Raw genomic sequence first — 25,734 nt, forward strand, 5'->3', positions numbered from 1 at the left:
TTTTGTATTAGCATAGTCAATAATCTTACCTACACTCAGCAACTCATCCTGCACAGTATAGGAGACAGGAGGTACACACTGAATCCCATGCTTGTGGATTAAACTGCTAAAACCCTCTGAGGCAGAGAACCCCACCAACTCCTGCAAGGAAAAGGAGATGGGGGACCAATAACACCCCTAAAGTAAAGAAACAGCAAGTAACAAAACAAAACCATACACAGCCTAACAGAAACCTGGCTAGTGCACAGAGCACATAAACTCAGCCTCACTCTCAGAAGCTCCCACAATCCCGAGAGAGAATCCATCTCTCTTTCCTGTTTTGTAATAATGAGGACTGGAGAGATCCATGAGAACGTAAGAATGGCCATCCTAGGTCAGACCAGTAGACCATCTAGCCCAGAATCCTGTCTTCTGATAGTGGCCAGTGCCAGATTCTTCAGAGGAATGAACAGAATAGAGTAATTTTAGGGTCATCCATCCCCTGTCCTCCAGTCCCAGCTTCTGGCAGTTGGAGGTTTAGGGACACCCAGAGCATGGAATTGCATCCCTGACCATCTTGACTAATAGCCACTGATAGATGACATTATCCAATTCTTTTTTTTTTACCCCAGTTTTACTTCTGGCCTTCACCACATCATCTGGCAATGAGTTCCATAGGTTGACTGTACGTTAGGTAAAGAAGTACTTCCTAATGTTTTAAACCTGCTGCCTATTAATTTAATTGGGTGACCCCTGGCTCTTGTGTTATGTGAAGGGATAAATAACACTTCCCTTTTCCTTTCTCTACCCCACTAATGACTTTAGTATAGTCCTCTGTTGTATCCCCCCTTAGTCATCTCTTTTCCAGAAGTTCTGCAAACTTTGCCATTACATTAGCTATGCTTCAGTCATCAGGTACAGAGGCTGATTTACGCGATAGGTGAATACCGTCTGGTCCTGGTGACTTCTTATTGTCACCTAACAATATTCTCCCTCACATCCTCTGCAGTAAAGACTGATGCAAATAATTCATTTAACTTCTCCGCAATAGCCTTGTCTTCCTTGAGTGCACCTTTAGCACCTTGATTGCCCAGTGTCCCATTGATTGTTTGGCAGGTTCCTGCTTCTGATGTACTTTAAAACAATTTTGCTGTTATTTTTTGAGTCCTTTGCTACTTGCTTTTCAAATTCTTTTGTGGCCTGCCTAATTATACTTGACTTTTCAGAGTTTATGCTCCTTTCTGTTTTCATTAGTAGGATTTGACTTCCAATTTTCAAATTTTGCCTCTATCTGCCTCTTTTACTTTGTTGTTTATCCATGGTAGTGTTTTTTTGGTCCTCTGACTGTTTTTTAAAATTTGGTATATACATTTAGTTTGAGCCTCTATTATGGGGTTTCTAAATGGTTTCCATGCACCTTGGAGGTATTTCACTCTTGTGACTGTTCCCTTTAATTTCCATTTAACTAGGGTTACCATACGTCCGGTTTTTCCCGGACATGTCCGGCTTTTTGGTAATCAAACCCCCGTCCGGGGGGAATTGCCAAAAAGCCGAACATGTCCGGGAAAAATACCGCCGGCCGGGCACTTCCCCTCCCGCGTCTGCTGTGCTCCTCCCCTGACTCTTCGGCTCTGTTTAAAGCCGAGCTGCCTGAGCGCTACCGGCTTCGGGCAGCCCCCATGCCTTTGGACCCTGAGCCGCCGGCCGGGCACTTCCCCTCCCGGGCTCCGGGGGCGCAGGGTCCAGAGGCATGGGGGCTGCCTGAAGCCGGTAGCGCTCAGGCAGCTCGGCTCTTAAACAGAGCTGAAGAGTCAGAGGAGGAGCACAGCAGAGGGAGCCCGGGAGGGGAAGTGCCCGGCCGGGGGCGCAGGGTCCAGAGGCATGGGGGCTGCCCGAAGCCCGAGTGTTACCGGCCTCACGGTTTGCTGGGCAGCCTCCAGATCCTGCGCCCCTGGCTGGGTGCTTCCCCTCCCGGGCTCCAGCTGCGCTGGGGAAGCGCCGGCCGGGGGCCCAGGGTCTGGAGGCTGCCCGGCAAACCGTGAAGCCGGTAGCGCTCAGGCAGCCCTTTTCGCGTGGCTGGGAGGGAGGGGGGGGAGTTAGGGCGGGGACTTTGGGGAATGGGCGGGGAATGGGCGGAGTTGGGGTGGGGAATGGGCGGAGTTGGGGCAGGGCTGGGGGTGGGAAAGGGGCGGGGCCAGGGCCTGTAGAGTGTCCTCTTTGTTTATTTTTTAAATATGGTAACCCTAATTTAACTAGCTTCCCCTCTTCTGTGTAGTTGAAGGTATCTATCTCCCCCCCTACAAGGATATTAAATTAAATTACATTATGGTTGCTATTACTTAGCCGTTCAGCTATAGTCCCCTCTTGGACCAGATCCTGTGCTCCACTTAGGACTAAATCAAGAATTGCCTCTCCCCTTGTGGGTGCCAGGACTAGCTGCTCTAAAAAGCAGTTGTTAATGGTGTCTAGAAAATCATACTTTCTATTAAAGACAGGCCTGAACTAAAACTCCACATTTGAATAACCCCAAAACTCTGGGGGTGTTCAAAATATGAATCTGGATTCAGATCCAAAGTGTGTAGCTTGGGTCTTTCTCTGTATTCTGCTAATGAAGGGGTCAGCTTTGATTGTGAATTTTTACATTCTAAAAGTTTCACTGCCATATTTTCAAAATAAAACATTTTAACCAAGATATGTACTTGTTTGTTTTTATTTCCTCTTATTAAAACATTACATATATAAAAATATGAGTTTTGTTACTATGAGTCCCAAACCCTGGCAGCTTAATGTCAAATTGTTGTAATGTATTAATAATTTTTCTCATTTGGATTTCTGGGTTTTCCCTTTTTTTCTGTTTTCAGAGATTTTACATTTGGATAGAATTAAAACCATTGATTTTAAATGCTCCTATAACATTTATACTCAGACTTATGGTGTAACCCTTGGAGTTTTTAATGCCATTCCAACTGTTATTTGAAAAATAAAAATTGTTTTTGATTTTGCATCTGTTCAAGTGGTATGAATGTCTATAACTATCACTTCCTAATCTACTGTTTTGCAAAGTAAAAGGTCATTGATTTTACAAGATAAAAACTTCACAACTAAATCAGCTATTTTGTATCCTTTAGCAAAAGGATATATAGGCCCTGTACTTTTTACACCTTGCACAACACATTTCCTCTTTCTAAATTTGCCTGTCTTTCTTTTCCCGTCTGTGCAATTGTCTGAAAGTACTACGTGTTGTAGAACGGATTTTAAAAATATTTTTGGCTAGCATTACTTAAAATCATATTTTCTCTTTCAGTTTGTACATTCTGGTCCTAACAGTTTCCTTATTTGGCTGAAATTAACATTTTTTCCACACTCATCGGTATGTGATGTTGTCTTTCTGTCATTTTTAATTGTTATGCCTGATTTTTCTTTTAGAAGGTAGATTGTTGAAATTAAGGGGCAGGAGGTTTCTTTCCATGTTAATCTGAGATCCTTTAATGCAGAGGCATATTTTGCTTTTGTGAATTGCTTTTCCCCCCCCCCTCTTTCTTCATTACAGATTTCTCAGGAAGAGCTTTTTTTAACCAAAAAAAAAAAAAAAAAAAAAAAGGCCACGCTTGACTGATAATGCATTGCTTTGGATGGTGAAACATTATGAAAGTTTAATTTTTAATTAAATCTGAAATACCAATTATAACTGAAAGAGATTTTAACCTGTTTCTTTTCAGACTGCCTGAAGTTAAATTTTAGATGCTGAAATCACTGCACCTTAAAAACAAAAAGATTAAGCTGCACTGCATTCCTGTAAGTAAAAGCTTTTCGGTACCTTTTGTCAGTATTTCTCTGAATACAGTGCACACAATAAAAGTGTTAGCACGGTAACTGGACATGGATAAAGGTCAGAGTGCCCTTGGATGGGATTTACAAGTTTAAATGACATTTATTTATTTTTTTAAAGGAAGTTGTGCTAGATCTTTACCAGGTTTTATGTCAGACCCCAAATTGCTAATTCTTTCCGCTGGCTGTTTCAAATTTTATTAGGAATGGTGTGTAGCTTTGTCCCAATTGACATACATTTCCTGTCATCCTGTCACCAAGGATTCCTGCACTTTGATGCAGGGATAATGGAAAATAGCAGAGATTCCTGATGGCATCAGAAATAGAATTAATTCTCCTTTGTGATGTCATAGGACATTTTTGTCCTTTGTTATAAGAAAAATTGAAAGAAAGAGAAAGTTTCTGGTGACATCACAAAAGGAGTCATCTGCCTGAGGACATTGGATGGGATCAGAAATGCATAATTCTTCTGTGTGTGTGTATGTGTGTTCCCTATTGTGCTAGGAAACAGTCAAAATAACATATCTTATGTTTTCGAACGAGAGATGAGACTGTCTCTAAGAGCCCCATTAGTCCATAAATGCTTGTCAGAGTCTACATCAGTCTGGTCTATCCTTATTTAGAAGCTGTTTTGTCAATGTACTCGAGAGAACAATTAATACTTGGGATTTCAATGCATGAATAACAGGCAAGTGAATGACCAGACAGTGTAAAAGATTCAGATGCCCCGAGTTTAAAAAGAAAAAAGAAACAAAACAAAATCTTAAAGATGATAGGGGGAAAGGGATTTTAGTTTCACAATAAAAGGTTGTGAAATACTACAAAGCAAAATCAATCTGTTTTCTCATTTAAGATGAAAATGTAAGTTTGGTAATGAAATCCAGAAGCTTATGAATTTTTCCTAAGTGATATCTTTGTTTTATAGCACAAAGTGTTTCAGTGTTTTAACTGTTACATAAGGGGGTTTTCACCCCCTTTCAACTCTAATGAATTTACTTTGGAGACTAGCTGAAGGGTACAGCATACTGCGGGTACATAATACCCCTTCCAGGAATGGAATGCCAGGCGTGAGTCAGTGAGGCAGATTGTGCCATTCTGGCACCAGTCCATTGCGTTTTTACATTACTGGCAGGGGCATGCCATTGTGTTGTTAAATACTATGCATTAACTGCAGACTGTGGCCAGTGAATTGGGTTTAAAATGTTCTGCTCATAGTTCTTAACTTCCTACCACAAGCAGTATCCCTGGCCACCATGGTCATCACTGTAACTCTGAGCCTATGACCTAGGTTAAAGGTACTAGTAGATTTAGTGGTACCAATGACATAACATTTGGGGGGGGGGCAGAGAGGATGGGTTGGGGGGAAAGCCGTTGGAATGTATGAACACTGAATCTAAAAGCCCTTTTGTAATTCCCTGTATATTATAAAATTATAATGAGGAGAATTTTGCTTGGAATGCATTAGACATTTTCTTACCAAAATTTAATCTAGGGCTTTGTCTTCACTACCCGCCGATCCGGCGGGTAGCAATCGGTTTTTCGGGGATCGACTTACCGCGTCTAGTCAGGACGCGGTAAAATCGATCCCTGATCGCTCTGCCGTCGACTCCGGAAATCCACCTCGGCAGGAGGCGGCAGCGGAGTCGGCGGCAGCGCGGCAGCGGTCGACTTTGCCGCGTCCTCACCGCTAGGTAAGCCGACCTAAAATACGCAACTTCAGCTACGGTATTCACGTAGCTGAAGTTGCGTATCTTAGGTCGGAACCCCGCTGCAGTGTAGACCTAGCCTAGGAGTGAATTAAGGCTGGTTCTTTGGATCTTTGGGATACAGATGGTCATTGGGTCCTTGATGGAGCAGTGAGACGAAGTACTATGTAGCAGTATATGGCCCTGATGATTGGCTGCCAGCTGGGCTGGGCTATATGACTTGGTAAGCAGATTAGGGACTCATTGGTAGAGGAAAACAACTTTAAATGTAAATTGTTATCCTAACATAAATGTGGAACCGACCTGCAGAAAGAGAACCTTAGTATCTCCATTTTACTGATGGGGAAACTGAGACACAAAGGTTAAATGACTTGCTCCAGGTCACACAGCGAATCAGACCTAGAGTTGGGAATAGGACACAGGATCCTGACTCAGCACAATTCCATCCTTCCTTTTGCTCTATCAAACTCTCAGCTGGACCTCTGCTTTATTGCATGCATTATCTTATCTCCAACTTACTTCCATCATTCATTTTTCAAAAGTATCCTGCCTGTAAACTCCTAAATGCTCCTAGGTTTTGTAGCCTCAGCATACAGCCCCACCTTTGAAATATACCAGGATTGTTGGTGCTTTACGATTCTTTATGCTGTGAGTAGCATGGTGGAGGGACTTTTATGGTTGGACATGCAAATCATAATAATGAAATCTGGATATTGCTGTTACATTCGAGTGTCCATGTAGGCAGTAACACAAAACAATTATTATGCATGGTGATTAGCCATAGAACTAAAGATGCTTTGAAGTTTTGCGTTGTTTCTTACTGAGGTTCACTGTGAACAGTGGCTGCTAATTTCTGAGATCTGGGATGAAATTAATCCCAGTATATGGCTTTCCTGTAAATAGAGAACTACCTATTTCTTTAATTTTTTTTTTTTAATTTGGAGTCTGAAGAGATCATTCCCAGGATGTGATGTCCCTACATCATCTGATTGTTCAGAATGTGGGCTATCTCCTCAGCTGGTGCAAATCATATACGCTGTTGACTTGGGAGTCAGATCTTTGCACAAAGGAAAGATACTGTACATATAAGCTAAAATTGTCCAAAACTTATATGGGTGTGGGATAAATTTTTAAAGCAGTGTCTAGGGATTTAACCATGTTTCCCTTATCTAAGACTTATAAGAATTGCATATAGTAGATAAATTTTTTATGTATGTGCTGCCTTGAAAAATTTCAGCTCATATGTGGCCTAGTGGTCTGAGTACAGGATTAATAGCCAAGAGATCCTGTATTCTTATCCTGATTCAGACACGCATGGCATTGAGCAAGTCACTTAACCTCTCTGGACCTCACCATTCATATCTATTTTAAAGTATGGATAATACTGACATACCTATGTGAACATTATTTAGTTAGTGTTTGTGAAGCTCTTGAAAGTGCTAAGCATTGTTATTATAAACAAACACCTTGTGTGCACAAAACACCTGGGATGGAGATATAGTCACTCACTGGGATGATCTTTCACAACACACTTGTGCCTTTGTTTTGTTCCATCACTCAAAGGTATCCAGGCCAATTGTAATTTACAAAAATACTTCCCATATCACTCTCCTCACTGTTGAGTATTTTTATTGCAAACATTCTTTATTTGTTTGTCTGTCTCCATACTTTCCTCCATGCTGAATTAACCTTGCTTACCAAACTTTATCCCCTCCTCTGCAGTATACAGCAGAGACATTTGCATAGCGTCCAAATTACAAAGAACAAATTCATTTTGTCTACTAATTATGTTTGCTGATGATGTATGAAACAGACAGAAGACAGTTTGAATTTTCATAAGTTCAATTGAGCTTGCAGGCATAAGGAAACGAAGTGGCAGAACCCAAGCCAATGTGACATGGAATGCAGGCATCCCAGAGTGCATGCTGCATGCGTAGCGTCAGGATGTCAGGGCTAAGAAGGGCCTCTTCCATCAGAGGAGTGCTTTTAAAAGAAAGAAATATTTTGAAGCAACAAACAGTCCACCCTAACATATCCTTCAGGTTCTCCTTTACAGTGCATTGAACATCATAGCGCTTGGGGGACATGGGCATCTGCTCACAATATTGTAACTTACTGTTTTAACCAGAGTTGCATGCCTGAGACATCTTTTGTTTTTCCAAGCAGTTCTCTAACTCCTATTCCTCCCATCAGCTCCAACACTGATCACAGAATGATGGCACGCTAAGCTCTTTTTGCCAAAGAAATTGTGGTAGAAAGAGGTCTGCTGGAGAAGACGTTTGTATAAAAAAATTGTTTGGGATTCTGCCTGCCCTAAATAGAACTCAATGTCTTGGGGCCGTCACTGAAGAATTGTATTAGCACTAACAAAGGGAATTAATTTTGCCTTCTCTTTCTCCTACAATGAGGCATCAATCCAGAAACTCCTGGGGATAAATTCTACCCTGATTTTTACTCATGCAACCCCATCAAAGTTAATGCGGTAGTACAGATGTAAGTCAAGGCAGAATTTGCCTCCAGCATTGGATGGGCTGAGAAGGCAGAAGTCTGTTTTGCTGCATCATCTGACCTGGAGTACAGGTTTCAAAAGTGTGTAAGTGACTTAAGAGTCCAAGTGTCATTGGATTTCAATTTAGGCTCCTAAGTATATGTCACTTTGGAAAATGGGACTCAGGCTTACTCACTTACGCACTTTTGAAAATTTTATCCTTGGTTATTTATATTCTCGGCAAGGCCCCTTGAAGGTAACGGGCCGGTACTCTGTGGGGTGCTGACAACTTCTTAACCCTGTTTTTGAGACAAAGATGGGGAGAGTGTTAATGTAGACATTTGGGTCCAGATTTGTAGATGATGATGATCTGCACAGTTTCACTGAAGTCAGTGGAGTAATACTAATTTACGCCACTGGAATATCTGGTCCTTAAACTTCAGATGAAATGAGAAAATCTAAGATACTTGTTTGTTCCTTAAAAAATCACCTTATTTTAGGTCTTCTGACATGGGACATGGTCACAGTTTAAAGGTGCAAATACAGCGGATGATCAAAAGAATAAATATGCAGCGGGGCTTATGGTAATCCTTTTCTACAAAAAGCAAATTTCTCAGGAGATTATGCAACTTCACGATTGACTCTTTGTTGTCTTTGAATCTCCAGCTAAACATCCTCAAAAGAACAATAGTGAGACCATTTTGGGTACAATCGTCTTGGAACGCTGATAACCCAGTAGATATTTTTGTTTGCTCTTAGGTTGGCTTTAATCAGACCATCTGCAAGTCAACTGATAGCAGTTAGGACTGAACGTTATTTATGTCCATCATGCATTTTTTGTTTTAGATATCTGGCTGTACTTTAAGTGCAGGCTAGAGCACTCACAGTGTAGAAAGTATATTGTAGCATGCAGCTTTTGTTTTAGTGGTGTGTTTGCTACATTAGGTAGAGAGAGGAAAATAGCTCTCTAGTGTACAGTTGCTCTATTAGGCGTAGGGATATTGGTCGTGATTCATTCATTTTAGAAGGTGCAGGGATTTCAGTGTTGATTCCCTGAGCAGTATTGCTTTAATAAGTTATAAAATACTGTAGCATTTCAACACTTAAAGAGGCTACAGTAAAACGAGATAATCTTTCACTCCACTTATCAAAGCATTTGCTGGTCTCACTTCAAGGGAAATGAAAGACTAAAGAATATTGAGCAAGGAAAGTTAATCTATAGCCAGAGATGTCATTAGATAAGAAGTTACCAAAAAAAAAAAAAAAAAAAGAGTTGACACAAACATGCTGGCTTTTGCCAGCCCTTGCTATAAATGTATTTCTTCTCCTCAACACATAGAGCCAAATTCTGCTGCTAGACTAGTGTAAATCAGGAGTGAATCCACTGAAAGCAGTATGGTTATTCTGGATTTACATTGTTGCCAGCATTTGGCAGAATAGACTGGAGATAGTTAAATACATCCCTGGAAATGTCAAAGCCTCAGATATGTGAGATACATGAACCTTCTGGGCAGGATCCTCCACTGGTGTAGGTCTGACTCACCCCAGTACATGATCTGGTCCTCTGTGTCTAAGGTGACCAGACAGCAAGTGTCAATAATTGGGACAGGGGTGGGGGGTAATAGGAGCCTATATAAGAAAAAGACCCTGAAATCAGGACTGTCCCTATAAAATCAGGACATCTGGTCACCCTGTCTGTGTCTGTATCTCTTCCATCACCACTACCCATCCTTAGATAATATCACCTCTGGGACAGATTTTTATCTCAGTTACACCAATGTAAATCCATCAATCTCAGTAATTTGCACTGGTGCAATGAGGATCAGAATGTTGCCCTCTTTCTTTTTCTAAGAGTCCTCTGGGGGAGTTCAACTGTGGACACATTAGCAGTTCTGGTGCCAACACAAACTCTGCCTAGTCTTGTGAGCTCTGACAGGAAATGTTCTCATTGAACACATCTTTAAGAAGTGCTGTGTTTTCTAATGACAGAAGAAGTCTGCTTCCAGAATACTTTGTGCTCATCCCAGAGCTCCCCATATCCTCCATTTAAATGGAGCAACTTCTTCCTCCCAACCTGTTGCTTCTGCAGCTCTGCCCATCACTGAGCCTGCTGGAGGTGGCAGCGGGGAAGCACAAATGGAAATGGAAAGCACTTGGCAGATGCTCTGTGCTGTTAAAGGCCTTTGGAACAGGGTCTGGCTTTGCAAGATGTTTTCAATGTCAGTAATATTGATGGCATCCCTGAATCAGAAACTGCATTAACAAATCGTTTGAACCAATTGGTATCCGTGGTAGCCTTTTTTTTTTTTTTTTTAAGAGGCCTATAACATATTGTTAAGCATCTCATTCCAGTTCCACATACAGTTCTCATGGAAATTTTGAATAATGAAAGCCTTTTATAAGATGGAAGTAGCTTATCTAATCTCTTTAAGACTGGCAAGAAGTAATCAAGAGTCCTGTGACTCTTAGCAGCAGCACATTTTCAGGGAATTAGGCATGCATTTCCCAGCAGCAATGATGGGAATTGTGTGCCAAATTACTGCAAGCCCTTGCTGAAAATGAGCCCTCTTAGGTCATGATCCTGGCTCATTTGTGTAGGCTTCATTGGAATCATTAATGAGAATAAAGGCTGCAGGAGCAAGCCCCGAATGGAAGAATTGCCAGTATCATTTTCATAAGGTTCACCCGTGGCAGGCAGCTTCCATGTGGCCTTGGGAAAGATAGAAATGGAAGAAGATCAGTTTCCCATTTGGTCCATTTTCCTAGTAGCTCTAGTGCACTCCCTGTTTCATTATCTGCTTAGTAGAGCTTCCGGTGGCTAGGGAGGAGGGGAAATCTTATTTACCAAGAATACAATCTTTTTTTTTTCGCTCACATTCTTTCTCTAAAAAATGCTAATAGTCACCCCCTATTGAGAAATTTCTCCTCCTGCTACTTCCATGTGGGAGTCAAGGCTGGAGGATGTCTGTGGAATGGGCTTGTTTTCATTTGAACTGTCACTGCTCAGAGTGTGCCATCCCCGAACCCCTGCCAGGGGCAGATTAGGAAGTGAGCCTTGGATCCTTGGGTTCTGGGACCCAACTTCCCAGAGCATCTAAGTGAAAAATGATACAGAATAGCAGGGGGCAGTACAGGGCACAGTTGTTTGAAGACAAACAGCTGCCTGCCGGAGTGGGCTCTGGGAAGAGTCAAGGACTTGTGCATGGGAGGAAGAAAAAGAGTTTAACCTAGGTTTACAGGAGGGAAATCAGCTGGGAGAAGTGGTCGTCTTAGAGGGGAAAGGAGGAAAGAAGCCTGAAGTGTTTTTGGCAGAGAGCCGATGTCTGGGAGAATCTGGACCCTGTTTGGAATTAGACCAGTCCTGCCTAGAGAGTAGAGTAGTGCAAAGGTTCCCAAACTACTACTACTACTTCTTCTTTTTTTTTTTTTTTGCTGTGCACCTCTTTGGAAATTCGTATTCCATGCATGCCCCCATCTTTCTAAAAAACAGTATTTCAGTGGTTGCCTCGCGTCCAGGAGCTCATCCTGGCTGATGTGCCCCACTGCTCTCCAGCCCCTGAGCATCCCCTGCCAGGGACATGCTCCAGGTGGGTGGCCCCAGCAGAACACAAACAGCTGGGCTGCTCCCTCTTTTTCTCATGTCCCTGCCCCTAGGACCTCACAGGCCTCACTCAAGCTCCTCTAGCCTCGAGGTATCCCCAGAGCTTATGAGGGCAGGGAGGAACTACCTCCCAAGGTACATGTGCATCAGCTTGTGGAGAGGTGAGCGAGCAGGAACGGCCCACCACCTCCTGCCCAGAGAGAGGCCATGCCCCCTTGCTCCTCGTCCTTCCCTCCTTGTTCTTCCAGCCTGGCAGCAATGGCAGGAGCTGGAGCAGAAGAGTCAGACAGTGAGAGGACTGTCAGGGCCTTGAATAGGGGCGATGACGATCCAGGAGCCAATAGACTATACTATTTTCAGTATGTATCCACCATGGCTGTTGCTTGAGCTACGTACATATAAAGTTATAAATTCTTATCACTTTATCTGTCCTGCAGGAAGGAAGTGTTTTTTGTTTTGTTTTGGGGGTGGGGGTTGGACAGGAATTTGGTGTTACTAGAATTTACCCTGAGACTCTTCCTGGCACATGGAGTTTTAAGGCCCAAGGACTGTTGACTGTTTCTTCCAACATCACGAATTAGTGTAAAGCTTAGATGTTTCTCCTGCCTGTTTTTCCCATGGTTTTTAAAACATCCTATGCAGTTAAATCTACCCTTGGGACCTGTTGCATTCATCGTGTCATGAGACATTTGTAAGTGACGTGGCGAACTCCCCTTCACTCTAGTGATGACTTCGTCATGTTACTAGCCCCACGAGTGTGTGTGCTGACTCCAGGTCTGGGAATGCTTTAAAGGAAAACTTCAGTGATTAATAATACCTTAGATATCTAGTAAATATTTAGTTTCCTAAAGATACCTGTCATGTCACCTGAATGTTTTGCTGCCCTGTCTCGGGTGTATACCTCTTTGGAGGAACTTAGAATAATTCTTTCTGCAATAAGGTGACCATGACTACTATGTATGATTATAAGGTATAACAAATATGATATTATTATTATCTGGTAGTAAATATTAACCCAGGGGTCGGCAACCTTTCAGAAGTGGTGTGCCGAGTCTTCATTTATTCACTCTAATTTAAGGTTTCGCGTGCCGGTAATACTTTTTAACGTTTTTAGAAGGTCTCTTTCTAGAAGTCTATAATATATAACTAAACTATTGTTGTATGTAAAGTAAATAAGGTTTTTTAAATGTTTAAGAAGCTTAATTTAAAATTAAATTAAAATGCAGAGCCCCCCCCGGACCGGTGGCCAGGACCTGGGCAGTGTGAGTGCCACTGAAAATTTGCCTACCCCTGTATTAACCCTTTTAGTCCTTGTCATTCTGTATATTTCATTCATTTATATATTAACTGTTCTTTAGAATCTTTAGGGTATTAACAAAGAGTATGTTGAATTCTAAGGCCCAGCACACTGGTCCTTGAACGATAAGTAATCCTATTCAGGAATTCTATGGGTTAGACTACATATTATAATCCTGGGCACTCTATGTCCACAGAACTCCAGATAATCTGGGAAACCATTCCCTTCATATATATAATGCTTACATAAGCATATATAAACCTGGGAAACTGATAAGGGATAATTGTCGCAGCAGATCGGGAAGAATAATTATGGGAGAAGAAAGACCCACTGAAATATATTATCTTGCTAGTCCTCTTAGCTGTAAATAATCATGCCTTCACAGTTAAATCACATAAACTGAGAATGTATCGAAATGATATCAAAACATGATTCTTTTGGCAAAGAGGTTTTCTTTGTTTGGAAACCCTATATAATGACACTGGTATGGGAATTTAGTTGGGGAACGAATCTGCTGCATCTCTCCAGGTACAGTGAAGGAGAGACATCATCATCAGTCATCATCACATCAAAGGATGGTAATGTATCTATTCTTTCTGTATTCTATATAGTGCTGTATTAATTTCTGATTGATAATCTTTGATTAAATAATTCCAATTGAACCTATTTGACAGTCTTGAGTTGTAATTAATTTAGACATGCAACAATATAGTTGATTCATAGATTCAAAGGCCAGAAGAGACCATTGTGATCATCTAGTCTGTATGTTATGAGTAGTCCTGAACCAAATCCTTGCATCCAACCACTCCCTGAACTTCAGGAGATTTCAGAATCTGAACCTGGCTCCAAATTTCATAATTGACTCTTATTTCTATAATGGGCCAAACCAAAATCACAGATAGGAAAATTGGTGGGGAACAGGAAGGTTTACTCTCATATCAAAGTCATGTTTAGAACCACTTGTCACTCTTTCAGTATTTCCATTAATTAAATTTTATGCTGGTGTCTCTCAGAGGGAGCTGACGTTCTACAGATATTTCATTGGACAGGATTTCTTGCTAGTAAGTGGATTAAGACACAGAAAACACATTCTCACCATTGCAGTCAGTAGCATCTGGGAGAATTTCAACGCTGTATGGTAAATTATACTTTTTGTTAATATAACAGCAGGTAAAACTCTTTTTAAATTCCCCTCTAGAATTTACCTTTCAGCAACTCAGGCAGTCTCAGATTTCCTAAGTATGCCATTGGTGAGACATATTTCTTATGGCCCTGTTTTGTCAGATTCTCATGACCACAGCTCTCTATATGATTATTATATTTAATTATATTTTAGACACATTTTAATTTTGGAGCATACCTAGATGGACTTGGGGTATGGCAGTGACTCTGTTGCCTTCCCCTCTTCCTTCCACATGCACTAGCTAGCAGCATGAGAGCAGTGTTGAGGGAGTTCATGACAGCTGTAGCAACTGGTATAACTGAGCAAATTCTCCACGGTGTTCTCACTTCTTGAACACAACTCCAATGTCACTGGATCTAGGGTACTGACTGTACTTTCTCTTGTGCTGTCAACCTCAAGGTAAAGGAGGAAATGCAGGCGTTTCCTGAGTTGACGTAGAGGAAAGGAATCTACAGGGTGAAGATAAATATTTGATGTCCTTTTATAGATTTCAAAAGAAACACTTCTTGGCACAATTACATTTGCCCTTTAACTATAAAACAATGATGTATAGATCACTGTATGTATGTTTTTGCCCAGGAGAAGAGAGAAGAGCTCCTAGGGTGATCAGGGGAATGGAGGGGCTATCTTATGAGAGGAGATTGGAAGAGCTTTGCTCGTTTAGTCTTGCCAAAAGAAGGCTGAGAGGAGATATGCTTGCTGTCTATAAATACATTAGGGGAGTAAATACCAGGGAGAATGAAGAGCTATTTAAGCTAAAGGACAATGCTGGCAGAAGAACAAATGGATATAAACTGGCCATGAACAAATTCAGGCTGAATATTAGAAGGAGGTTTCTAACCATCAGAGGGGTGAGGTTCTGGAACAGGCTCCCTATAGGCGTAGTGGGGGCATAACATTTAATTAGTTTTAAGAGAGAGATGGAAAAATTTATGACTGTGATTGTATAATGGGATTACTTGTGATGGTAGGGGGCAGGCTTGAACAATCCTGGGGCTCACTTGTAGTTTATGTCTTAGGTTTCTAAAGTTCATGCTTCAGGGTTTCAGCTGGCCACTGGTAGGGATCAAGCAGGGATATTTTTCTCCATCATTTTCTGGGAGGTTTTTATCTCCTTCCTCTTAAGGATCAGGGACAGCCATGGCTGAAGATGGGACTCTGCGTGGGGTGGCACCGAGCATTCCTTCTTTCACCAATGCCTTGCCATGCACATTCACCAAGTACATCAGGAACCTAGATGCCAGTTAGAAGAGGCTCTAGTCGTGGGAACCATCCATGCCCCAGACCTCCTGCGGACCTTCCACTGGGCCTGCCCTGAGAAACCTGGTCCAATGTCTCTTCGGAGATAGCTTCAAACAGAGGCGAATGATGTCAGGGGCCAGTCCAGCTAGGACCAGCTGCTGGCCTGCTCCCTGACTAACTTCACTGCTAGGCAACCAAGGAAGCCAAGATGCACTGCCTTGGAATTGACAGAGTAGTTACAGCACGATTGGTTGCTGGTTTAGTAGCCCCTTTTATAAGCCTGGCACCAAGAGCAGATCAGCAGCTGCTCAAAACGTACCGTGCGCATAGCTGCACTTGCCCTGCTCTTGCTTCCAGTCCCTGCTCCTGCTCTGTGTCCAGCCTGCTCTGGCCTTGATTCCAAACCTGCTCCTGCTCCAGCCCCTGTTCTCCTGGGGCTTCTGACTTCTGGCTTCAATCCTCTGCTTCGCCTTTGGCTTATGACTTTGGGTTACCCTCTGGCTCTGGCATTCAGCTTCTGTCCCTCCAGTACTGACCCTGAGCTTGTTCCTGGACTCTGCCCCCGTGGACCCTAAGTGGTATGCTGAACTCTTGTTTCAGTCACTAGGCCTGACTGTCCATGGCCTGGTTGGTCACATCACCATATGTGGGGTTGAGGAGAAATTTTCCCCTAGGTCAGACTTGCAGTGACCTTGAGATGGAGGGGTTGCCTTTCTCTGCAGCATGTGAGGGTGAGTCCCTTGCCAGGATTATCTGGGTATATCTCACTTTATCATTTTCCTGCCGTGGCAGGGATCTTGAGCAGTGGTGCACCTTGGTCCCTCCTGTTCGCTGCCTGTGAAATATAATAGTCTAGTCTCCCGTGGGCTGTAATACTTTGGTCTCATTTCGGTTGTTGGGTTTAGCGTGCAGGTGCTGGGTAGTGTCGGAGGCCTGAGATATACAGGTCAGACTAGATGATTTAGTGATTCCTCCTGGCCTAAGCTCTGTGACTCTATCACCTAATTTTTGTTTTTTAGGGTTCATAAGACTATTTTTCTTATAAAGCATGGCCCCCTTCTTTGTCTTTCCACTTTATAAGACTCCTGTGTTCCCTTGCCTGATTTATTCTTTCCAGCAAAACGATCCTCTCTTATGGGAACTGAAGAGGCACTAGTCAATTTTATCTGCATTTTAAACACACTGGTCCTGTACTAGCTCTGTGGCTCTGCACTGACTCCCATTCAGATCAGTGATAAAACTTTTCTCTTTCTATAGTTGATGCAGTCCAGTCCCCAGATCCGCTCTGCTCTGGTACTTCCATGCAGAGCAGGTCTGCAAGCCCTCTTCATGCACTGAGGTTTTCAGATGTTGAGGGCTTGTGGATTGGGCCCCTGGTCTGTATTTGGTTAAGTTTAGTGAAATAAACAAAGCACATTCTGGACAATTCAAAATCTCAATTTACTAGCCTAATGTCAGCTCAACTGGTGTGTGTATTTAAAAGCTAAATTTTACCACCAATTTGGCAGGGCTAAATGGGAGATGGTGGAGATGTGTTAAGGAGACATGTGAGTAAAGCCCCCACTAACTATAGTGGGAATTTTACCTGCCTGAATACTTGAAGGTTTGGATCCTGCATTTCTTCCCACACTTATAAAGCTGAGACATTTATTTCTAATTCATTTCCAATATGAGGTATAAGCTTAATCCACAAATCATTCTCAGAAACCTGTTTGTTAGCAGCTCTAGATTATAGTACAGTTTTGATTGGCTGGAAGGGGGCAGAAACAGGAAAAGGAAAACAAACAAAAATTCTAACCGAAACCTAACTTAATAAAAATTACAGGAATTGGTGTTGCATATAATTGCTTCCTCTGTGGCTCCTGTGTTATGTTTGTTCAATTTACCAGTCCAAACAAGATTTTGCTCCTCTCTGCCCTGTAGATCTGTACTGGTACAGAGGAAAATAAATTGTTTTTCTTTATTTCTGTTTCATACACCATACCCACAAACCCAGTGACATTGTCGAGGTAGGAGGGGGAGGCATTTATGGGAAATAGGTATGTATACACATAGACACAGTAACTGTTGAGTGTAGCTCTTGCTGCAGGACCAAAAATAAGTAAAGACCTTTTGGTTTGGCTCATCTTAAATCTCTGTTAAAATAGAATCACCTTGAGTGATGAGCCAGCAAAATGTGTAAGTAGAAGTGCATGGCAAATCTATATACGCAGTGGATCAGAGCAGACAGAGGGAGAAGGGACCTATTAGGTCACCTAGTAGGACTGATGGGTTGCCCCAGGTTTAAACTCCTGGAGACAGAAAGGGTGGAGGATCTTCAGCTTTGGAATTTGCTCCTTCGTGTGGTCCTACAACAGCCAAATCTTATGCTCTTCACAAAACAATGGAAGATGCATCTCTGTCTCAATTTCTGATGTACCTGCCATTTTTGTATCTAGCTGCCATGTATATACATAAAGGTCACATCTAATTCTCACTACCCCTCCTCTAGGACTAAAGTGGAAAGATTTTGGTGGTCACCTGGCTTTTTGCTGACCTGGTATGGTCCAATAGCAAACTGAGTTTTTGCTGTGAGTGATTGGGTGGGGGTGCGGGGGGAAATGGCAGAGAACTGTCTATGTTGTGGACAGTTCTTACTGGACATAGGTATTTCATTGCAATAAACACTGTTAGGTCTTGTTTCATTGGGTACTCTTGACACTAATAAATAAATAAACTCTGCAGAGCATGGTTGTTCCCTACAGTATACTTTCCATAGCTAAGTCCAGTGTAATTTTATCTGTTAAAGTGGGCTTCTACCACTTCCTGGGGAGACCAGGAAGATAATTACGACATTTTCAGCCAACTGTAAAATTCAGTACTTGGTGTGGGTTCAGATTCCAAACCACCCCCAAATCTAAGGAAGCTTGGATGAAGCTGTCTTTGTTTTGGACACACTCTGTTTTCATCTGAGACACCATTCAAAAGGTACTGGCTCCACGCCCCTAATTCTTCATTGCTTTATTGTCATTCTCATCATTAAGCAACTCATCTTGGAGAAGTCCTGACAGTTCACAGTAAGTAGGAGCATCTTCTGACTTGGCAAATGGAGTCTCAGCATGATCTATGGAGCAGCTGTTACTCATGTTATCTACATGATGATCACCTGATCCTGGATTATTTTTGGGTGATAAAGGAGATTTCACCTTTGTAAGCAAGCTTTACAATAGCTTTGTAGTATGCAGGCTTGTTGTAGCCATGTTGGTCGCAGGATATTAGAGAGATAAGGTGATAAGGTAGTATCTTTTATTGGACCAACTTCTGTTGATGAGAGAGAAAAGCTTTTGAGCTTACGCAGACTCTTCTTCAGGTCTTTGTAGTAGGAATTAAAATCAAAACCTGGATCCGTACCCCCATGCAGAGGTGGATTCACTCCTACCAAAGGCCCTCCACACAACAAGTCAAATTTGTTTGTGATGCTCCTGACTCCTGCTCCCAGTGTCCATGGCAGATCCCAACATACTGCAGTGGTGGGCCCTCACCCAATAGATCCTGCTTTAATTCAGCCTCTCTCTCACAAACTTTGTGAAAATGCAGATCCAAACTTTGTAACTGTAGTCAGCAGTCTCTTGCTTAACTGTTTAATGCAAGTCAGGATTTAGAGAGCTAAAGAGACCTGCAAAGTCTGCCTGTTGAGCTGCTTTAGTAAGGAATGCCTCTTATTTTCATTACAGCCAGTCCCTTCTCTCCTCTGCAAGGAGGGACACCATAGTGGCAGCTCCTATCTGTGCTGGGCCAAGCCATCTTCAGATATTGGATGTTAGACATTTGCTACCGTAGAAATGCACATTCCTTTTAATAGTTGGTGCCTCATTCCTGTAGCTCCCCAAACTCAGAAGAGATTCTGTGGATTTCTGATCCTCAGTAATTGAGCAAAGGCCACCAATCTTTTGGCCCTTGAGCTAAATCACCATCCCTTGTGTCAGGCACTTGGTTTTACCTCATGGAAAGAATGTTCTTTCCAGGTCTGAGGAATTCTATGGGACATTGTTTCTTTATTTCTGTCAGCTCATCAGATGGAATTATGTTCATCCAGTTTCTTTGGAAAAGTTGTCTCGCGGTGTCCAGAATTTTCATACATTTTACTGGAATTCTGTTTTTGGGATGGAATTCCCAACTTTTTACAATACTTAAATGATGGAAGTTTTGAATTAAGCTGAGCCCTAATGTAGTGCTCTTGACTTGATGGTAGAGATGAGTTTCAACTGCAGTTTGAATCCAGATTGGGACCCCCGTATTTCCAGGAAAAGGAAGAAATTCAGATCCAGTATTTGGATTTGGGCTCATCCATACTTTCTGCTGATCATTTATTATCCAGAGCTTCAGTCCAGTGTATGCCCATAAGGATCACAGTAGCAAAATATCTTGTACTGTCAGACCTCACCCATGCAGAAGTACATCTAACATGCTCTATCCTTTCCCATTAGAACTCACCACAGTATTTCATTTGAAACTTTTTTGGGTCAAAAAATGGCCTTTTTAAAAAATAGATACATTTTTGGCAGAAATTTTTCTGGTATTGAAATTTTGATTTTTGAAAAAGAAAATGACAATAACCAATTTTTTAAAAGTTTTTTTGTTTTTGTTTTACCATTCCCCCTTTTTTCAGTCACGAAATGGGCTGACAGGAAGGAAGGGAAGGAGAGGAAAAATAAACTAGAGAAAGCAAGGGGGAAAAACTGAACCAAAGTTTTCATTTTTTTCATCAAAAATTTTGAAAACATTCACAAATTTTCAATAAAACAATGTTTTTTAAAACAAAAATTCATAAAACATACTTACCATTTTCGAACAAGCTCCATTTTTGCTCATTTTGAAGACCTAAGTGGATGTCCAAGCAGCACCTACTGAAGGAACAATTTCAGGTTACATGATGTACATGACTTCAGCAAGCTGATCAGATGCGCATTTTTCCTGTTTCTAAGGAACAGAGACAATAAGTGTGAAATGAAACATAACAAGGAGGCACAGGAGTGCAGATCTGAAGGTGGAATTTGCATTGGCTGCACTTCAGACAGATGGTGAAAAACTTAAAACTACTCTCGGGTCCTGAGACCTTTAGTCCCCTCAGGTTAGTAAACATATCATAAAGAATGAAACTAGAGAGTCTAATTCTTCAGAGAATCTAATGATTCATCCTCCCTAAAAAGCAGGAGCCCTGGGGAAACTGCCTGAGTTTCTCTGTGTTCTTGGATGCACTGGGATGTTTGTTCAGTGCAGTAGATCATAGAATCATAGAAGATTAGGATTGGAAGAGACCTCAGGAGGTCATCAGTCCAACCCCCTGCTCAAAGCAGGACCAACACCAACTAAGTCATCAGATAATCAATCACATGCTTGATACAGTAAAAATCCTCCCAATGTGCAACATAGTCATCCTGAGGTTTACATCCACTACAGGATGGAATGTCTCATTTATTGCTCTCATCTGGCAGCACAATGTCCCAAAGAATGGCCAAAGTCCGAAGCATTGTGCCTGCTGTTCTTTGATTTTAAGCGGCAAAAAGACAGAAAGCCAAGGAGCTCTTCCTCAGTAATTAAAATGGGAAATCTGTGGTTTATTATGCATTCTCTCTCTCTTTCTCAGCTCTTTAATCACAAAAGGACTGATCTTGAGAGATGCAGCGCGCCTGTAGCACCCATTGATTTCAGTGGAGGCTGGGTGTGGTTTGCACTTACGAGGATTAAGCCAAATTTCTAGTATATGCTACAATTCCTGGTGATGTGAACATAGCTGATTTGTTGTTTTTTTCCTGCTTTTAAACTTGCATGTGTGAACACAAACATGCATACGCCACCCTCTGTCCTGGAGCGGTCAATTACAAGGGTGAGAAGAGAGTTCAGTCTCCATTGCTGATTCACTCCTTGGTACCAAAGAAGCCAGTTAATGATCGCTATGGCGGTCATGATTTCTGTGATGCAGGCTCTTGACCAGCAGGAACTGGACTGAGTCATAAAAGTCATCTCAAACAAGCCACAGAACGGCTATCAGAAAGTAAAACCTCACCTGGGCTGGATTTGAACCAACCACCAAGAGGTGAATGGATCTGTTACTATCCCATTGCCAATTTTCAGAGCCAGCATACGTTTATGTGCACATGTATGTGTGTATATATTTTAAAACTTGAATTTTTATTCAGTGAATCCATCATTCAAAATCAGATTATAAAAAAACCCAAATCTAGATGAAAGTTCCCCTCCCCCACACCTCTCACTACTCAGTTAACAGCATGGAGGATTGATTGAGAGAATGATTGTTGCTATAGTATGATGATTTCATAAGAGAAAATCTGATAGATTTGACATGCTTCATAAAATATGCAGAATGGTTATTCTTTGGCAAATTGCAACATTTACTTGCATGCTCTGCAGCCATCATTGTCCTATGCTTTGGCATATTTCCCTCTTGCATGTGCTTCACTGTGATCCTTTTCCAGTTATATTCTCTGCACTCCACATTGCGTTACCATGCTTGCTTCTTTTTGGCTGGCTCCACATTGCCAGCACCACCTCCCAACACACACCTAGTACATCCCTTACTCAGTAGGCCATTGTGACACTTTCTACCCCCATCCTGAAAAGCTGAACTACAGGAAGCCAACCCTTTTTCCCAGTTGCCAAAACTTTCCCTGCCCACATCCACCCCTTGCCCTTCTGACTATTATTTGTTAATTACTTGGTGCTGACAGTGTGTTTGATGCGGTATAAGACACAAAGTACAGTCTGTCTCAGTCCAAAGAAGTTTGCGTTCTACAAGGCAGATGGATGAAGAAACACTTATGATTCTCCCACCTCCAGTAATGAGCTCTCTTCTCCCTATCTTTCTTCCTAGAATTTACAAGCATCTTTTTCATAGTCATTTTTTTATTTATTAAGGGGGAGGTTTTCAAAAGGGATTTGTCTCCTCAAGCCTTTAGGTCTTTCTAAAAATCCCAGCCTAAGAGTTATCAGTGTGCTTGTCCTTGTGTAAAAGTCCAGATAATGGTGAGCACCCCTTGACCCTACACTGCTGCTATGTCCTGCCATACCAGACATGCCATGTGGATGACAGAAGTCTGCCTAAGTACAGTCTTCTACTTAGCACACAGAAATGTAGGGCTAGCCCTAGTGAGTGTACTATACAACTAAAAAAAAATAAATCCTGGAGTCTGATTATAATTCAGATAAATTCCCCAGCACTCTCTGCACTGAACCTCTTGTAGTGTCACAGAGCAGAGTGTAAAATGTCTGAGAATGGTTCTTCAAAACAACAGCAACACCACAGTGCGATCAGGCACTAAACATGTAAAAACAACAGCAAAGAAACAAAACTGGGACCAAGCATCTGAAACCAGGGACAGTGTCATGAAAACCCAGCCAGTGGTGTGTTTCTACTATGAAAGGAAAGGGGGGTAGTTACTTATGAATCAGTACAACCGTGCTTTGTTCTGCATGAGTGTTTTAATAGAGCGAGTGTAATATAAGGATCAGGTGGGCTCGTGGGAATGGAACAAAAGGTTTTGTAAAATTAAAGCAAAATAATTATAGCTCTAGGTGCAGAGTGAGCACACTCCAGCAGTTGATAGCAGGTACCTGCTCAGAAGGGAGGAGGGGGGAACGAAGCTGGAAGGTTGTTTTTTGGTGAGAGAGAGAGAGAGAGAGTGTGTGTGTGTGTGTGTGTGTATGAACAAAGGCTTTTAATAAGTGTCAATTGTGAGCATCTTTTAAAGTAATTAATGCACCCACACAAAAATTGTTAAAATGAAATTTTAAGGAATTGTCTCAAATGAATTAATTAACAACAAAAAATCACTGCAGAACATTGTGTCTTTTTGTATTAAATAAAGGAGTAAAGACTAACAGGAGGGGATCCTGTGATATGGCATTTTAAGATGTTCTTGCTGTAAAAACTTAAGGTACATAGACAGGCTGCCAGAAACCAAATACAAACAAGGATCCAAATGTGGGAGCAGATCCTCCCTGAGCCTGTGTGGGATGCAGAGGGGCTTTGAGCGGCATAGCAGGTATTGGACAATCTCCTGCAAAGGGGACTAATCCATCTGCATCCTGCAAAGTTCTCTGCAGAACAGTGATGTTTGCTCATCATATTCATCCCAGTTTTGTCCATAGGGGGAAATGCATTTGAATGGCCAGGGATGGGTCTCCTTAAGCAGGTCATGTACCCCTCATACTCTGCATATATATAAACACCTGAGTGCACAGGAATCATTTCTCATATAACTAGTTACTTCTCCATTGTGGGTGTAACTAAAGGTCAAGTGGCAGTGACTAGGATGCAGAGTATGGATGCCAGGTGCTCAGGGGTATATCTTTCCCTTTCTCCATCTGCACATTTCCCTTAGTTTCAACATATGCAGAATCCACCCCATTTTGAGGGCATAAATCTAGCAATAAATACATAGCACACCTGGCTTTTTGCATTGCTGATTTGCTTGTATGTCCTGGATCTGCTCATTCTTTTTGAAATTTCCAGACAAAAGTCCTGGTTAAAGTGCAGTCTACTCAGAAACTGAGCTTTGGCATTGTTTGTCTCTCAGTGACTCCCAAACAAATGTGCTCACTTTATACATATAAAGATGCTCTGTCTAACTGCCAGTGCCAGCAACTCGCCTTGGCATCTGCAGGTGTCAAGCTGGGTTCTTGCCTACTTAATAGCCATCACCAAGAAACCTAGCTCAACTGAGCGTAGTGCAGGAGCAATTGAGGAGATGTAATAAGACTACTGGAGATGTTGCTCAAGAGGGAATGAACCCAGCATGATTACAATCTGGTTTAGATATAGGTCTAAAACCTGCCCCCAAGGACATGTAGGATCTGATAGGTGGAGCAATTCCACCGCACACTCAGGTAGGATATAGAGCCTTTAGAAGGTGAGTTATGTGGATACTTCTACTGTCCCTGTGCTGCAGTAGTGGGGATAGAGTTGATGTGTGGGTGCTAAGAGGCCTTAGAGAGAGAATTCCATCGTCTCCCTCTTGGTCTCCCCCACAATTTCCCTTTAATCAAGACTTGCTCAGGCTAAGAGGATTTTGCTCATAGACACTACAGTTTTGTACCCATAATAGAATGAGAGAACGGTTCTCACTTGAAGCAAAGCAGATATCTTAGGTTGTGGTCTCTGCCAGAATGTGGAGGCTGAGATCATACTGAAGCTTTGTGAGCTCCATTTGGTGCCTTTTACTTCCATCTTGTTTCTCTCTCTGCAGGGGATGTGAAACTAGATTTGTCCTGTTTCCACAGCAGGGTTTTGGTTTATTTTGTTTTTCCATAGCATTTCATTCCGTGGCCCAACTCCAGAGGAGAGTGTACTGCAGAGACGGATTTGAATGTCAGCTAGAAAATGTCTTGTGTATGATACACCCTTCATTTTTGTAATTTATGGTAGCTAGAAAATTATGGTACATTTTCAATGCATCAATACAATGGCTAAATTATCATGTTGACTATTTATCCCTTAGCATAAAGAAAAACTACATCAGACAGGTTTGCTGTAGGATTGTTTAGTGGTGTAAGCTTCAAGATTGAAACTCCTTGATTCTATGTAGTCCAGGGCCAAATTCCAACAGCCATTCATCTCTTTGTACCTCTGTGAAAGTAAATTGAAGTTCATGCAATTTACTTTAATGGGTTTCCAGATGAGTCCTTAAAACTGAGGTCCTGTTAGGTCAGGGTCATCATATAAAAGAGACTGGGGCAGTTTGGGAAGAGGAGGAGTCTGCTTTGGTGTATGCAGCCACAACTTTCCCCTTCCCTACTGTTGTGCAGTATGCTGTGCTCCATTCATCTCTCAGCGTGATGGTTTATCACAGAGGTGGTTGCATTTCTGGTAGTTCTGGGTGTATGTATAGCACTTTGGGCTCTTTCAGAATGAAAGGTCCTGTTTAAGTATAATATATTGTTTTAAGTTTACAATCTAATGTGGGCTATTGACCATATAGCTCCCATTAAATATACAGTAATGGCATTTACTCATCTGCTTCCCTCACCAACTCCTTTCTGAGTGTATTGTAGGCAGCACAGCTTACATATTTGTGTTGATCTCATTCCCAAGTGATTTGTCGGCACGGTGTGTTATGAAATACAAGGTCAATAACAGGCCAAGCATTTGACAGCATGGTATTGTGTTGTACGCTAGGAAGGGAGAGCTCAAGAGTAGCTAGGCAAATCCCAGGTCTTTCGATGTGCCTTGAAAGCAGTGCAGTCAGCCTTCAGGAGTTGGAGCATGGTGAGGTTCCTGAGTTGCTCTCTGTCATTCATAGCAGGACAGAGTATGGTTCTGACAGAGGCTGAGTGCCCACAATGCTTGTTAAAGTCAGAGAATTGAAGGACTGGGTTCTTGGCACCACTTACATTCAACGCCTGTCCTCTTCT

General features: G+C 42.0%; 1 protein-coding gene across 1 annotated transcript in view; it reads left to right on the forward strand.

Annotated features, from left to right (window-relative positions):
* ZBTB20 (zinc finger and BTB domain containing 20) overlaps positions 1-25,734 on the forward strand; it is a 624,766-nt gene that overhangs the window by 204,407 nt on the left and 394,625 nt on the right. The window contains exon 5 of the mRNA XM_065407938.1: positions 3,699-3,774. The gene's annotated coding sequence lies outside the window, so the exon portion shown is untranslated. The remainder of the gene's footprint in view (positions 1-3,698; positions 3,775-25,734) is intronic.

Source organism: Emys orbicularis, chromosome 1 (assembly GCF_028017835.1).
Source record: "Emys orbicularis isolate rEmyOrb1 chromosome 1, rEmyOrb1.hap1, whole genome shotgun sequence".
NCBI classification, from domain to species: domain Eukaryota; kingdom Metazoa; phylum Chordata; order Testudines; family Emydidae; genus Emys; species Emys orbicularis.